Source organism: Dermochelys coriacea, chromosome 22 (genome assembly GCF_009764565.3).
Source record: "Dermochelys coriacea isolate rDerCor1 chromosome 22, rDerCor1.pri.v4, whole genome shotgun sequence".
NCBI lineage: Eukaryota > Metazoa > Chordata > Testudines > Dermochelyidae > Dermochelys > Dermochelys coriacea.
The window spans coordinates 14,102,340-14,117,681 of NC_050089.1; positions in this window are offsets into that span (position 1 = coordinate 14,102,340).

Below are 15,342 nucleotides of genomic sequence, written 5' to 3' on the forward strand. Positions count from 1 at the left end.
AAAACAGACATTTCCTTCCTGAAGTTTCAGAGTAGCAGCCGTGTTAGTCAGTATTCGCAAAAAGAAAAGGAGTACTTGTGGCACCTTAGAGACTAACAAATTTATTAGAGCATAAGCTTTCGTGAGCTACAGCTCACTTCATCGGATGCATTCCTGAAGGAATTTGAAGGCCCCAGGACTGTATATTGTTTAATGGCTACAGAGCCTTTCTAACATGCCCCAGTTTGGTCACAGTGGTTTGAATGTTACCGGTGGGTATCACGTGGCTGCTGAGTGGGGTGTATTAAAGGGCAAGGTGATGGCACTCTAGTTCCTAGCAGACACGTGTCCCCATCACCGCTGACACTAACTGACCTGCTTGTTGGCAGTGGCAATAGATAGCCATGGATTAAACAGAAGGGCCACGCCTTGCCTCTTGCCTTCATGGAGGCATTCACACTGTCTTGGGTTCTGTCTCCTGTTCACTCTCTCAGTTGTGAGAAGCTGCCTTATTATAATCCTGAGTCTCCTTCAGCTTCTCAGGCTATAGGTTTGCAAAGGCCACTTGTGTTTGCTGAGTGTGCTTGTATGCTCCTTTTGCCGAGCTGCTTCACTCTAATTTATTGGCAGGGACATGGATACCTGACGCCTTGCAGCTCCACCTGCCCCTTTGGGGAGATGTTCCCCAGCCATTGTGCCCAGGCTCCGAAAAACTACCCATAACTGTCTGTTGGTATCAAGAATGTCCCAACTTGGACCCTTGTCCCAAAGGTTTAAACAATCACTTAGCAGCCCCAAAAGTGTCTGAACTAATCCCTACCCCTGAGGGATGGAGTGGCTTTAATTTGAACAAGACCATAAAGAACAGAGAGGTGCCTCAGCAGGAGTCTGAGTCTCTGTTTGACTCTGCGGGAGCCTCTGGTTATGGTTAGACATCTATACAAAGAGAGGGGCTGGATGGCGAATACCAGACCTGTGCTTGGAGGGGAATCTCTCCGACTACATGGCAGGGATGCGAGACACCTTCACAGCACCACGCCCAGTCAGGAACCAGGTGGGGGCTTGGGTGGTGAAGGCTGGGGGTGGGGAGTAATGGGATGGGTTCATAGCGTGCAGATCACCCCCTCTGGCCCTGTGGAAATTCCCTCGGATGGATAACGCATCCTGCAGCTCTGTTACCTGTTCCACTAAGTTCTCTCCACAACAGGGACTTCACTTTAGGTGCTCAGACCCTACAGGGTGCAGGTGATGTAATTATCTACATAGATGCTTAAATGAGAGGAGTGCAGGGGGTTCCTGGGCAGCCTCGTCCAGGGATCTCGCTGGTAGCACGGCTGCCCTAGAGCCACGCTGCTGGGGAACTGAGGGAGGGAAGCCTTGGACTGCACACAGCTGGCTCTAGCTTGATAGATATCCTGGTCATGATTCTGCCCACTGATCCTTTCCCATCAAAAATACACCCTCCCTCCACTGGTATCGTGCATGCAAAGGTCCAATCTTGCAAGATCAGGACATTCAGAGAGATTACTTTGGCTTTTGGAAAGATGGCAATGAAAAAAGTCAGGAATAGTAATTCCTCGCCTCCATCCACAATGATTTCTAATAGTCCCATACCCTTATCTGTCCAGCGGCATGAGAATAACAGTGCTTCATTCCACCACAGTAATATAAACCAAACCGTACTCAGTGAATGAATATTGGATTTTTTTTCTGTATTTCATTGCCTGTTATTTGTGAGCTCTCATCAGATGGATTAGACTGCATCATTCTGTGATATAACTTGTCATGCTTGGAGGTTTTGTCAAGGAGCTAATCAACGGGCCAGAAATGGAATCACTTCTCCTGGTCAGATGCAGCATATCCAGTAAGATTCTTGGGGCATTTACAAAGCAGAAGGGAAAGTTTGCTCAGACGGAGGTCTTTCTGTTTAACCCAGGGGATAGTTTCCAAATAAAAAATAACTTGATGGTCACATAGTTTTCATTCTTTTTTTTGGGAGCAGTGTCTGCATTCTAGGCAACTGACTGCCGGAATAGGAAAGCAGTCAACTTACGTACTACCCCCTGGAAACATGGGGGAAAGAGAGAGGCTCCCTGAGCTCCAGTTCCTTACCTGGTGTGTTCCTAGGTCTAGCAGCTATGGGCTGTCTCCTAAGGACATTGTCTAGCCCAATGCAAATGGGAAGAATGTAACATACACGCCCAAGCAGTTAGACCTCAGTATCTCTTGACATGCTCCATTTCCCTACTGAGGGGTTGTCCCCCCACTGGTAGTCTGCTCCCCCGATCGCATAGACACTGTCTACACTGCAGGGGAAAGTCTTGTACCATGGCATGTGTGACACAAGCCCATCCTTTCCTGCTCAAACTGTTGGCTTGGACCCTGCCATGCTACATGTGTGCTGAGCTCTGATCCTCTGTTGCCAGGGAAACACAAATCCGAACTCAGATCTTGACTACAAGCCAGGGGAGGAACCTATTTTGCCAGTGTTTTGTTGTCGGCTGTAAATGCCCAGAGATGTGGCTAATGATTCAGGATCCTAAACAACAATTTTTATTTTAAAAAAATTATCAAAGCTTTGCTGTTCTGCTTGAAAATGCCAACAACAGCTGCCGTTATGAGCTTTATCTCACTGAACTAAAGGCTGTTTTTAAAGTGGCGCATTGTTGGCACCGGCATGAGGTGGGAATTAACAAACACCCCCATTGACAAGGTATCATTGTATATTGCATCTCCATAATGAGATTTTATGAAACAGCCAACAACTCAGAATTAATGCAAATGACTGCAACTTCACATATTCCGAGAGGATTAAAATATCATTAATGTGGGCATTAAATATTTAAACAATATCTATATTTAAGAATTATGAGGCTTCAAAGCTAGTCTCCGTTTTATGGCCATATTAAAGCAGTCCCAGTGACATTTTATATGCTGAGACTGAGCAATAAATAAATAAAGTCTATTATCCAAACCACCATTGTACTGGATAGACAGGTTTTGCATCTCCATACTCCTTTCAGGTTATCCAAGGGCCAAAGCCATGTGGTAGGGCAGATTATGGGTGGTGTGGTTGGATATTTGAACATGCCCATTCAAAAGGAAAATATAATAAAGCAAAGAGATGGGACATTTGCTGAGGATTCTCAATCCATTTGTATATGGGGAGGGGGACTTTCAGATTCCTTGACATCTAGGCACATACTCCAGGCAGTTGGTATTCAGGGTTCACTCTGCTGAGGTGCGAGTCCCATGGGACTACAACATACCCATCCTGGGAAGTATAGCTGCAGAGTGTTTCGGTCTCAACAGTGTATGGTTTGAGGACTTATAGCACCTGATCCAGCTCCCATTGACTACAATGGCCATTGGATCAGGCCCATGGAATGTAAATGCAACCCACTGGTTAGTAGGTTACAAGTCCCCATCTGTGCCAAATTCACAGAGACTGTGAGGCTGTTACAGCAGTGGTTAAGAAGGCTTGGGTCTCTAACTCAAGCTGTAGCAGCTCTTGCTTTTATCTGTGGAGGTCCCCGGTATATATATATATGTGCCATACTGTATATACATTGGGTTAAATCTGATCCGGCCACGTCTGGGGCTGCAAGTTAATTAATTATACAGTACCCAAAGCTGATTTTTTCAGTGAGGGGAGGGATCTAGATGCTTGATTTCTATTACCTGTAATGGGAAATGGGTGTCCACATCCCTTAGACATCTTTGAAAAGCTCAGGCCAGAAATGTGCTAGGTGCTTTCATCTCCCTGAGCCAGCATGGCTCTCTGCTAGCAGTGGGGTCGCCCCTAGAGAAGGGCCGATCTCCCACTGCTCTTCCTTGGATGGGATATGCCAGAACAGTGCAGGTTTAGTTTGGTTTCGATCCTGTAAAGGCTGCAGCTGGACTGTGCTGAATGGTGACATCCCTTGGCCAACTTTTCAGGACATGGTGCCCCTCTGCGGTCCCTCTCTTGCCACAGAGGTTGCAGCCATCGGGCACTGCCATGACCTCCGCTCTGGCAGCCTTTCTGCTCCTGCAACTCTTGTGCCATTTAGTTCCATCAGAAGCTGGTACAGCCATGCTGGATGCTATCCATTCAGTGCCAGCCTTGTCTCAGACTCAGTGTACAGGAGTAACTGGGTGAAATTCTCCGGCAGGTGCTATGCAGCAGGTCAGGTTCGATGATCACAGAGTTCCTTTGGGCCTTAAAAATCTATGAATCTGTGAAAGTATCTGCTCTAACACTGCCTTATGTAAGGCCCCAATTCTTGGCAGCCACTGTAAACCTATCACATGCCACCTTCTCCTTCTTTGTCTATATTATAACAGCATCTGTCTATATCCAGGCATGCAGAAGGGCTTATTATCAAAAGGGGTTTAGTGGAAGCACCCAATTAGCCTGGAAAGTAGATAGAAAAAGGCACTGGGGAGGAAGGAACTTGTTTACATGCACTGGATTACACAACATTAGCAATTTGTTCTAATAAATGATGCTGCTTCTGATTCACTTTAAAATGTGAAGCTTGGACCTGCTTGGGATCAGGACAACAATTTATTTAAAATAGACCTTTGGGTGCTTCTAACAACAGTGATGATTTTTAATATTAGCTAATGGGGCCAGATTGTGAACCACTCACTCAGAGTGGTGGGATCTTTTTCTCACACGAGTAGCCCCCATCTGCTTCAATGGAACTACCTGGGTGAGTAACAGCTCATTACTCTGAGCAAGGGATTACACTCTAGTGCCAAGTTGGTTAAAATAAAGAGCCAGATCCTGAAAACATGTGTGGATCAAAGTCATAGATCCAGCACATGGCCTAGCAAGAGGAGCTTATGAACAGGACCAGCAAATGGGCGGGGGCAGAGGGGGTTTCCAGGGAGTGCGAGAGGCAAATACACTTAACAAAGAGACTCTAAGCTTAGACCAACAGTCCCCCCAGAAAATAAACAAAACCCCTACAGAAGTAAAAATAATGAGGGCAGAAGTCCAGCAGCAGAGTGGGGCTCTCCAGTTTAATGCACTGAATGCGGCATGTAGAATTACTTGCATCGTGGTCAGGTGGCATATGTGTGCATTCATACATTCAAACAAAAAAACACATTAGAAAGATTCTGGAAAGGTTACAGCTGATGAAAAAGACTGCAGAGAAGAGCTACCCAAGTTCAATACTCAAAACAGCTGGAGATGTGAGCCAGTGATTTAAATAGCGTATGCAAAACTTACACCCTTTGAAGATATTTTTAGCCTCAGAAATTCATTTTAAATACACCCCCCTCCTGGCCAGAGCTTGTAACTGAGGAAACCAAAACACCTGGTTGTATATATTTTACTCAATTAAAACTCATTACTTTTTTTTTAAAGTCCTCACAGCAGTATAAATATTTTGGCTTGTTTAAACCATGGTCACGAAGGCCCCAAAATGCTGACTGAGCCAACCTGGGCTGAACTCTGTAAGACAGCCTCACAGTACAGAGGACCAAGATCGGGGCTGAATCCAACTACAGACTGTGATAGAACGTCACAACAGCAGTGCAGCCTACCTGGAGCATGTCAAAGCTGTGGTCTGCTCTCTGAGCTGGCTTTCTGTAGAGTGCCAGGTCCAACTCAAGACCTAGGTCCTTCTCGTCAATGAACTCAATGATTTGGACCCAGGATATCTAAAATATCATGTACAAATCTGGGATGAGGACGTGGCCCACAGCTTCAGTACTCAGGCCCACTAAAGTTAACAAGCAGGAGACAGGGCCTTTCTCAGGGGCTAGTCCCGGGCTCTGGAACCATCGCTCAAATGCACATAGAATAAATAGGTATAAATTGACTCGGAATAAATTTAGGATGGAAATTAGAAGAGGGTTTCTTACCGTCAGAGAAGTGAGACTCTGGAAAATCCTTCCCACAGGAGTAGTTCAGGGAAAACAATTCACCTAGTTTTAAGATGGAGCTTGATACATTTATGAACAAGATTTTATGATGGAGTTGTCTGTGATAGCAGGCAATTGGACTCAGGGACTCAGGAGATCCATTCCAGTCCTATGTTTCTAACCACCACAAACCTCCCCACTAGAGCTGGTTAATGGGAATGTTTTCCATCAATTTTGTGTGTGTGTGTGTGTTTGTCCCTTTTTCTTGTGGGAAAATTGTCAAATGTGAAATGTTCTGGTCAGCCACGTTCTCCACCTTCCACTCCATGTACACAGCACACTTCTTCCACCTTGCCTTTGCTAACGGAAACAGCACAGTGCTCATATCAATATATTAAACAAAAATAAAAAAAAGTAGAAATGAAAATATCACCCTACAGTTTCCCCTGGGAAGAGGGGGAGAGCCACATGTGACAGATACTGTTCATGACACTTAATGCATTTCTGAAGGTGCTCACATACTACAATGAGTATAAGAACGTATATCAGATAGAACAGAATTGCAATATGATCCTGATTCTCATCCCACGGAGTCAATAGAAAGATTCCCCTTGACTTTAATGGGTTTTGGATGAGGCCCTTGATCCATTTCTGGCGTCTTCTTATTTTGCTAGGCACCAATTATTCCTTCCTAGGGTGCTGCAGATAAAACTGTTGGGATGGGATTATTTCAAAAGCAACTGAATCAATGCTAGCCCCTGTTCCCCAAGATCTCGGTTGCTATCAGGGCTTGTCAAATAAACTGTAGCCAAGTTTTGCTAAAGGAATCTCCTTTGAGTAATGCAGATAAATAAGTTAATAAGAGTTCCCTCAAGATCTGTTCATCCCTGTTTTTCAGTAAGGTGATGCAAGGTAGCTAAGGGTTTAGCAGATGTTGCATTATCACATGATTACTGCTTTTCAGGAAGATCCCTTACTGTACTGAGCAACAGAAAACAAAGGGAGGCTGTATGACTGCAAGCCACTGACACTGAACAACTTTCAGGGCCAGATGCTCCACAGTTGTAAGTTAATGTCATTCCATGGAAGCCCATGGATCTGTGCTGCTTTATACCAGTTAAGAATTTAGCACTTCCGCATGTAGCATCCTGCATGGAACTTGGAGAAGCTCAGGTTGCAGGAAGGATGAGTTTGGAGGAGACACAAGGAAGTTAGTCTGTGGACAAATGGCTGGAATGCTAGCATCTCTGTAAATAGTGCTCTTAAAAGAGAGCTGGTTTAGTTTTACAAGCATAGAGTCCTTTCGTGTCATAACCCAGCACATTGTACATAAAAACACCACATCACACATAAAATAAAAGACAGTGAGCTATGCTCAGACAACACAGAGCACAAAGCCAAGCAGCACCAGAAACATACGGCCTGAATTTCTGCTGCTTTGAACTTAGAGTATTCATTTAAACCTGTGCAATGCAGGTGCAAAAGACTTCCACCTGGGTGAAGGGAGAGTTCTAGTTTGTAGTATTGTACATCCAGTTTCCATTGACATCAGTGCAAACTGACTCAGACCTGTGGGGAAACAGCAAGTCTAACATTTAAGCTCCTGGACGTTTCCATTTCTTTACAGAGGGACACACGCCATAGTAAAATGCTACAAAAATCAATTAATCACGAATCTAATAATTTTCTAAATCTATTTCCCTTCTCCGGCAGTGGGTTTTCTATAACTTCAGCAGCTGTTAATTGACTACGGCATGATGTAATTACACACAACGTATGAATGACCCCTACATTCATTCACGATCTTTTAATGAGTGACAGAGCCGATCAGAGCTCTCTGAGAATTGATTGGGTTTCAGGGTTGAGAATTATTGCCTTATCTTTAGTGGCTAATTGATTAATGATGAATTAGTGCTTGACATTCATGTTATTTCCTAATAAAAATTGCTGACAGGCGACATCTGAGCAGCTCTGCTAAGGTGTGGGAAGTGATAGTTCCTCCAACTCCTGGAGTAACAGTTGTTAAGGAGCGAAGTTCCCTAATGCTCACATTCCCAGCCGGGGGACTGATGAGCTCATCAGCAACTCCACACTAATAAGGGGAATGCTCCTGGAGCTGGAGAGACATCAGTAGTGGATTTCTAAAAGCTAAAGGCTGTTGTTTACTATAGTTCCAGCCCTGAGGTTTTGTGTGGGCTAGTCTAACCCACATGTTGGATACAAGTAGTTTAAAGATTAGAGACAGAATTTACAGTAACTGAGACACATCACAAATATTTATTTATGTACATCTGCTCTGCATGTGTGGCTCACAGATTCCTCCAGCTGAGACCATTCCCCTTCCTCACTCCTTGGTGATCACATACAGGCAACTCCAAAGCCCCCCAAAAACTTCAGTCTGCACTGATTAGGTGCAGGGGGTTCTCAAAGGTTGTGGGCATGATGACCACATCATAAGAGAGAGACAGTCCCAGGGAGACCTCCCCTCCCATTCACTCCTGTACAATACCCCCCCGCTGCAACCACAGCAATTGCTGATGTGGAACTGTGAGTCTAGGAAAGTATTTAGGGTGAAATGCTGGCCTCATTGAAAGAATGGGAGTTTTGCCTTGGGCTGCAATGAAGCCAGGATTGTATGCCTCCTGTATTTTCAGTGGCATTCTGCGTGGTAAGTGATCTGTGGGCAAGTTGGTGCAGTCTGCTTGTGCTCTCCATTTCATCTCCCCCCTCCCAGCTATTCTTTTTCACTTAGGTGGAAACGAGGAAGCTAGCCCACACCAAATGACGTGCCAGCTCGCTGCTGACCACTGGCAAATGCTCCACACACCACATGTTGATTCCCCGACAGCCTGAGGAAATCCCTCTGGGAGGGATGGCTGAGAAACCTGCTTGACAAGTGTTTGATTGGTTTAAGCAGGACGTTGCTGAACCTCATGAGACTGTGGGATCTAGTGGATAAGGCACTACACTGGGACACGGATTCTAGTCCTGGCTCTGCTGCTGACCTGCTGGGTGGCCTGGCCACTTCCTCTCTCTTGTGGCACCTTAGAGACTAACAAATTTATTAGAGCATAAGCTTTCATGAGCTACAGCTCACTTCATCGGATGCATTTGGTGGAAAAAAGTTTTTTTCCCACCAAATGCATCCGATGAAGTGAGCTGTAGCTCACGAAAGCTTATGCTCTAATAAATTTGTTAGTCTCTAAGGTGCCACAAGTACTCCTTTTCTTTTTGCGAATACAGACTAACACGGCTGCTACTCTGAAACCTTCATCTCTCTGTGGCTGTCTTTCCTTTGCTGGTCTTGTCTAACCTGGCTCACTGGGGCCTCAGACCTTGGGAGGGTTGGAGCTACCATAATAATAATGGACCTCATCTCTATCCATGGGGATGGTATGTTTAGACTGTTCTGAGACATGTAACACATTCAGGCAGAGTCCTTTCCCCACATGCTCCTTTAGGAAAGCTGATGATTGTCCTGATTAAACTCCTTAGTTCTCTAGGTGGTTCATCCCACTGCAAATGGATTTAAAAACTTACTGCAAAACACACCCGATTTTTTGCCTCCTGAAGTTTTGAGCCCTAAATTGTGAGTTTCTTTAGCTGCACCCTGCATGAGTTAATCTATGTGCTTGGCAGCCTAGGCACTTTTTCTTTACTTGTAGAAATGGAAGCTGCTCAGAGATCGCCTCTGAATGAACATCTCCCAAGTCCCAGTGGAACAATGCTGTTCACTTCATTTCCAGGTTTCCTTGCCTGATGGAAGAATGAGCTCAGATAATTAGATTGAATTCCACTCTTCAGAAGAGTGGCTGCATTCCCATCCAACAGATTTTCTGGCATGTCTGCAGAGAACTTATATTAAAGGACTGAATTTCTCAAGGAAGTAAACGCCTGTCCCAATAAAGCTCATTGTACAGTCTGATGTTCTCGTCAGTATTGGGGAGGAAAGCCTGAATAGGGATCACTCTATGCAATGGGAGCTGGCCTCTTATTTGATCCTTTGTGGGGAGGAATCTTAGTCATTAAGGGAAAGCATTCCTTGTGCATTTGTTTAATGAAGTGCTCTCTGGTTTACCATGGGATTAGAAGATTCAGAGTGACAGATGCTCTGCACTGAGTCTTCTCATTTTTAATGTTCTAAGGTGCTCTCTGTTATGCAGAGGGGAGATGCGACGGTTCCATCTGAGAGTACGGCTTTACTGCCAAGCTGGAGGAGCAATGAAATTTTCCCCCAAATACAAACACCCTGGTTTTGCTCAGGGTCTTCTCTGCTACATCCTCTTGAATCTTATCTCCAGAATCTTGCTCAGCAAATGCTTCTTCCTTTTTCTACTTCCTTTGATGGAACCCTGTTTAGTGTGGTGTATTGAGGACTGAACTGGAATTGCAAGCTATCACTATAAGAAGGGGTTAGGTGGTTCCAGGTCTTGCTTGCAGGCTATGGGGCTCTGTAGCAAAGTGTGTGGGCACCAGGTGGTGTCAATCAGAAAGAGCCAATTTAAAGCAAGGTAGGATGAATTGTGCCTTGCTGCCTCAGGAAGTAGCCTGTTTTCTCTCTCTCTGTTTTTGCTTCTTGTGTTATCGTTCTGAATTCTAAAGAAATAAAGTCAGGTTACGCGGCGACCTTCCCGCAAGATTATTTATGTTTATATCTAACTTCTTTCTATGTGCTGTGAACATAGCATTTAGTAGACAATGGGCCATATTCTCCTCTCAGTTACATACATTACTGCTCATTAGCCCAGGGGGTATGGTGGGACAAAATAGATATTACTGTAGAATCTTAGTTTCTGTATTTTTTCTCCCACCTTCTCCTAGTGTCTCTCCTCTATTATTACTGTATTTCCCTTGTTTCTCTTACCATTTCCTGAGAGATGTTCACTGCCATGTCTCACCTGTGACAGTCCCATCTTCTGAGATTCTCAGATTTATGTCTGACAATTATGGACATTTTTGAAATTTTTCTTAGCTCTCTTTGCAATGCTCAGCAGAGGAACCTATCATGATTCTTCCTATAATTTAGTTTCTTCTTTAGCTGTTTTGTCTTATCATAGATCAGTTAATTAAAATGTTCATTCCAGAACCAAAATGCTTTGGGAGATGCACTCAGTGAAGTAAGTTCTTCCAAACTTTAAAAACCCTTCAGTCTTTGTTTGCTGGGCACAGATGTGCTAATATATTGTGTATAAAATGAGGCAGAACCATCACTGGGAGGGAAAAGTTTTGAAAGAGTTCTTCACTATACAGCCCATAGTAATCTCCCAACTGTTCATAGCAAGGGCAACTGGTTGGGGAACCTTTGTTGCCAAGAGATTCATCATCACTATTTTAATAGTCTTTAAAGTGCTACGGATAGCTCATAGAAATATATGAAAAGCTCTATATAGGGAAAGGTTTGCTTTTATATCACATTTTGCATTTATATCACAGTTTTCTACATGTTGGTGTTCTTAATTACTGCGGATGTTGCATGAAAACAAGAGCATTGCTCCTGTGGCATCACCCTCAGTTGAACTCACAACCTTTAGCATGTGACACGTCGCATGACCACACATATAGCGATGTCACAGGCAAACAGTCCCTCTCAGGCTTGGTTTGCAGATGATCCAAGCGCAATCAAGTTGAATTAAATAGGTTAATACAGTTGTCAAGGTTCCTTCCCCACTCTGAACTCTAGGGTACAGATGTGGGGACCTGCATGAAAACCTCCTAAGCTTATTTTTATCAGCTTAGGTTAAAATTTCCCCAAGGTACAAACTATTTTACCTTTTGCCCTTGGACTTTCGCTGCCACCACCAAATGTCTAACAGGGATATAATTGGGAAAGAGCCCGTTTGGAAACATCTTTCCCCCCAAATCTTACACCCCCTTTCCCGGGGAAGGCTTGATAAAAATCCTCACCAATTTGCATAGGTGAACACAGACCCAAACCCTTGGATCTTAAGAACAATGAAAAAAGCAATCAGATTCTTAAAAAGAATTTTAATAAAAGAAAAAGTAAAAGAATCACCTCTGTAAAATCAGGATGCAAAATACCTTACAGGGTAATCAGATTCAAAACATAGAGAATCCCTCTAGGCAAAACCTTAAGTTACAAAAAGACACAAAAACAGGAATCTATATTCCATTCAGCACAGCTTATTTTCTCAGCCATTTAAAGGAATCAGAATCTAACGCATCTCTAGCTAGATTACTTACTAAGTTCCAAGACTCCATTCCTGTTATGTCCCCAAAAAAAGCATCACACAGACCAAGAGAGAGAGGCTTTGTTTCTCCCTCCCCCCAGCTTTTGAAAGTATCTTGTCTCCTCATTGGTCATTGTGATCAGGTGCCAGTGAGGTTATCTAGCTTCTTAACTCTTTACAGGTGAAAGGGTTTTTCCTCTGGCCAGGAGGCATTTTAAAGGTGTTTACCCTTCCCTTTATATTTATGACAACAGTCATCAGACTCATTCCAGCTGTGTCAGAAAGGCAGCAGCACTCACCTACACAGGGCTTTGGCCTTCCCCCTTCCTGACACTTGGACTCCTTTTCTCCAGCTCAGTAAGCAAGCGACTGTGGATATGAATGCCCTGTAAATAGCCAGCTGTCTGCAATGCTGGATAGTGTTGGAATCCCATCCTTTCCTCAAACTGCAGCTCTCTAGAGACTTTCCCAAGTTAATCTCCCTTCAGTAATGCCTGTTGAAGAGGCCACTCTGTTTGCTGAAGGACTATTTTGATATGTTAATGGAGATATCAGACCTGATTCTCCTATCTTTCTCATCAGTGTGAATCGGGGGCAGCTCTATTGAAGACAGTGGAATTACAGTGATGTAAATGTGAGGGGACTCAGGTCCTTTACTCTGCTACCCCAACCTCAGAATTACCATATACCTTTGAGTATATGCCACAAAACATATGAACATTTAAGCTCCTCCTTATGTGGTTTATATATGAACAAGTTATGAAATGTTCTCTGACCAGGTGTTACAATGAAATGCCAGAAGCATGAATCCAGTACACTCTTCTTCCAGCTAACAGCTGCCCAGAAGGAAAAGAGAAGCGAAGGGGATGGATGAGATAGCCCCATCGCTGAGTGCTGGGTCATACACGGCTAGTGTAGGACAGACACTTTCCAAGTAGCGAGCAAAATGTTGCGTACCTCCCATGCAATATGAGGGAAGCTCTTCTACTGGTGATGGGATGTTGGAATCCTAGTGATTGTGAAGCTGATTGATTCAGCTCTTGACCCCAAGGAAAGAAAAATGTATTCACCCTAAGAGGCAAGGCAGAAATGACAGAGGTTTACATGGTAACTTCTTACTTTCCATTTTGGGAACCTTGTGAAATGAGGCTCCATGAACAAGTGGGTCAGACAAGGGCAGTGACACAGTGAATGTGGGGTCTAGTCCCACCACAGCCTCTCACCTGCCGTGTGATGTCTTACTGTGCCATTTATTCTTTGTTTTGTCTATTTAGATTGCAAGCTCTTTGAGGCAGGGACTGCCTCTTACTCTGTGTATGTACAGTGGCTAGCGCAGTCTCAGGTAGGTCTTCTACCTGATACCATAATATAAATAACGCTAATAACAACAATTGAGGGGAAATTTATATGCCATGCAATATGGTCACGCAGGTCACTTTAAATAGCTATAAGAGGAGCGGAGGCAAATGCAGATTTTAGTGCTTTGAAAAGTAAGTCATAAAAGGCTGTTTTTCCTCTGGGGCTGGCACTACAATTTCACACCAAATTTACTGTAGCACATATAATTCTTTTCGTGCACACTGTTTCTTCCAGAAGGGTTGTCTCTCCCATTTGCCTTTTCAAAAATACAGGCGGTACCATAAAAGTTCATGAATTTGGAGGCAGGGGGAAGGGAGTGAAAGAGATTAGATAAGTGTGATCCCCACTGGGGTATAAGCTCCTATGACTATACGTTGCCTATAAAGAGGCCTCCCAGAAATCACCTCAGTGTTACAGTAATGCTGTCAGTTTGGGAGGCTAAATGTTCTTTAATAAGCCTTTGGTGAAGGCATTTGCATAAGCAGCATACCATTACCCACCAAGCATCAGTGCAGCTGACAGCTTTAAAAGCATCTGATGAGAAGCCAGGGATTGGGTGGGTTTAGCAACATCAGGTAATGTCCTTTCAGTTCTCCTTAGGCCGTCCACGTGGGGCCATTCTTTGACAGTGCAGAGACGTACAAAGTTTGCATTCTTGCCTGCAGAACTCCCCCCACTACAAAGTATCACAAACCTCACTGTATTCTGGTCTAAATGCCCGTTGCATCACCTTGCCTTCCCCCGGAACAACACGTAGCGCATTGATATACTCCAACATTTCTGCACGTGTACGCTGCACGTAATAAATGTGGAGAGGCGAATGGGAAAGAACCATGTTTGATAGACATTAGTCTCGTTGTTTCATGGGAGTCCTGCATGAGAATAGAATAGAATACAATCCTAAAACCAGTGAATTCTGATACCTGTAGGAGGATAGAATTGAAACCTGAGGATCATGTGCCTAATGATACCACTGGTAAATGGATGTAATTGCCACCCCTCATGCCTGCCCCTTCTGGTGAGGAACAAAGCAAGGGAAGCTGTAGTCTTAGCTGAGTGTGGAAAAGCCTGTGAAATCTGAGTGGAAGAGCTACCTCTAATGCTGCAGGTGCCGCCTAGCCCCCATTGGCAGAAGACATGACAGTCACATACATTTCCAAGACACCTTTTGGCTCTGCTAACCCCTTTCTAATGCACAAGAGACTGCTGGGGGCAGGGATGGCACTGTTCAGATCCCCATGTTTAATGCTTTTCTCTTTTATTTCTCATTTTGTTTTACTGCCCTTGATGCACATTTGTTTTGCTTTGCCTCAGAATAAAACGAGGACACCCCACCTTTCCTTTTCTTCGCTTAGAACGGAACACAGTTTCTCCAAACAGCACTGCTCTGATTAAATCAAGCCGAAGACAAATTGAAAAGGCTTGTGTCTGATTTGTAAAGCTCATGTAGGCATTAAAAAAAAGGAGACAGAAACATCCATTTCCATTTTCAGACTAACGAATGCATCAGATGCAAAAAACAAATGTCATTAGCATGTTCTTTGAATAGAATGAGGGTTTCTCTCATTTACTCACACAAGTTTTGATTAACACCGCATCAAAAGAGCTCAGTGAACCTGCGAACCAAGCGGCTGTGGCTTAGTGTCTAATTATCAGACAATATTGTCTGCAGCTAAAGCAGATAGGCTGTTATCTCTGGGGACAGGCACTGTTTCTCCACGGTTTCTGCAGAGCTGGTTGGAAAGTGCTGAGAGTAATGTCAAGCGAGGCTCTGTTGGACACGGGGTGCAGCTGCTTGCGTTACTTCCTGGGATACACCCTGGAAAAATAGCATCTCCAAGAGCCATCGGCAATGCAGTGCTCTCCCTCTGTGGGTGTTTGTGTGACTTACTTTCTTTGACAGTGATTGAGTCTTATGGATTTGTTCTTTCCCGGCCCCCAATAAGCTGCACTTTAA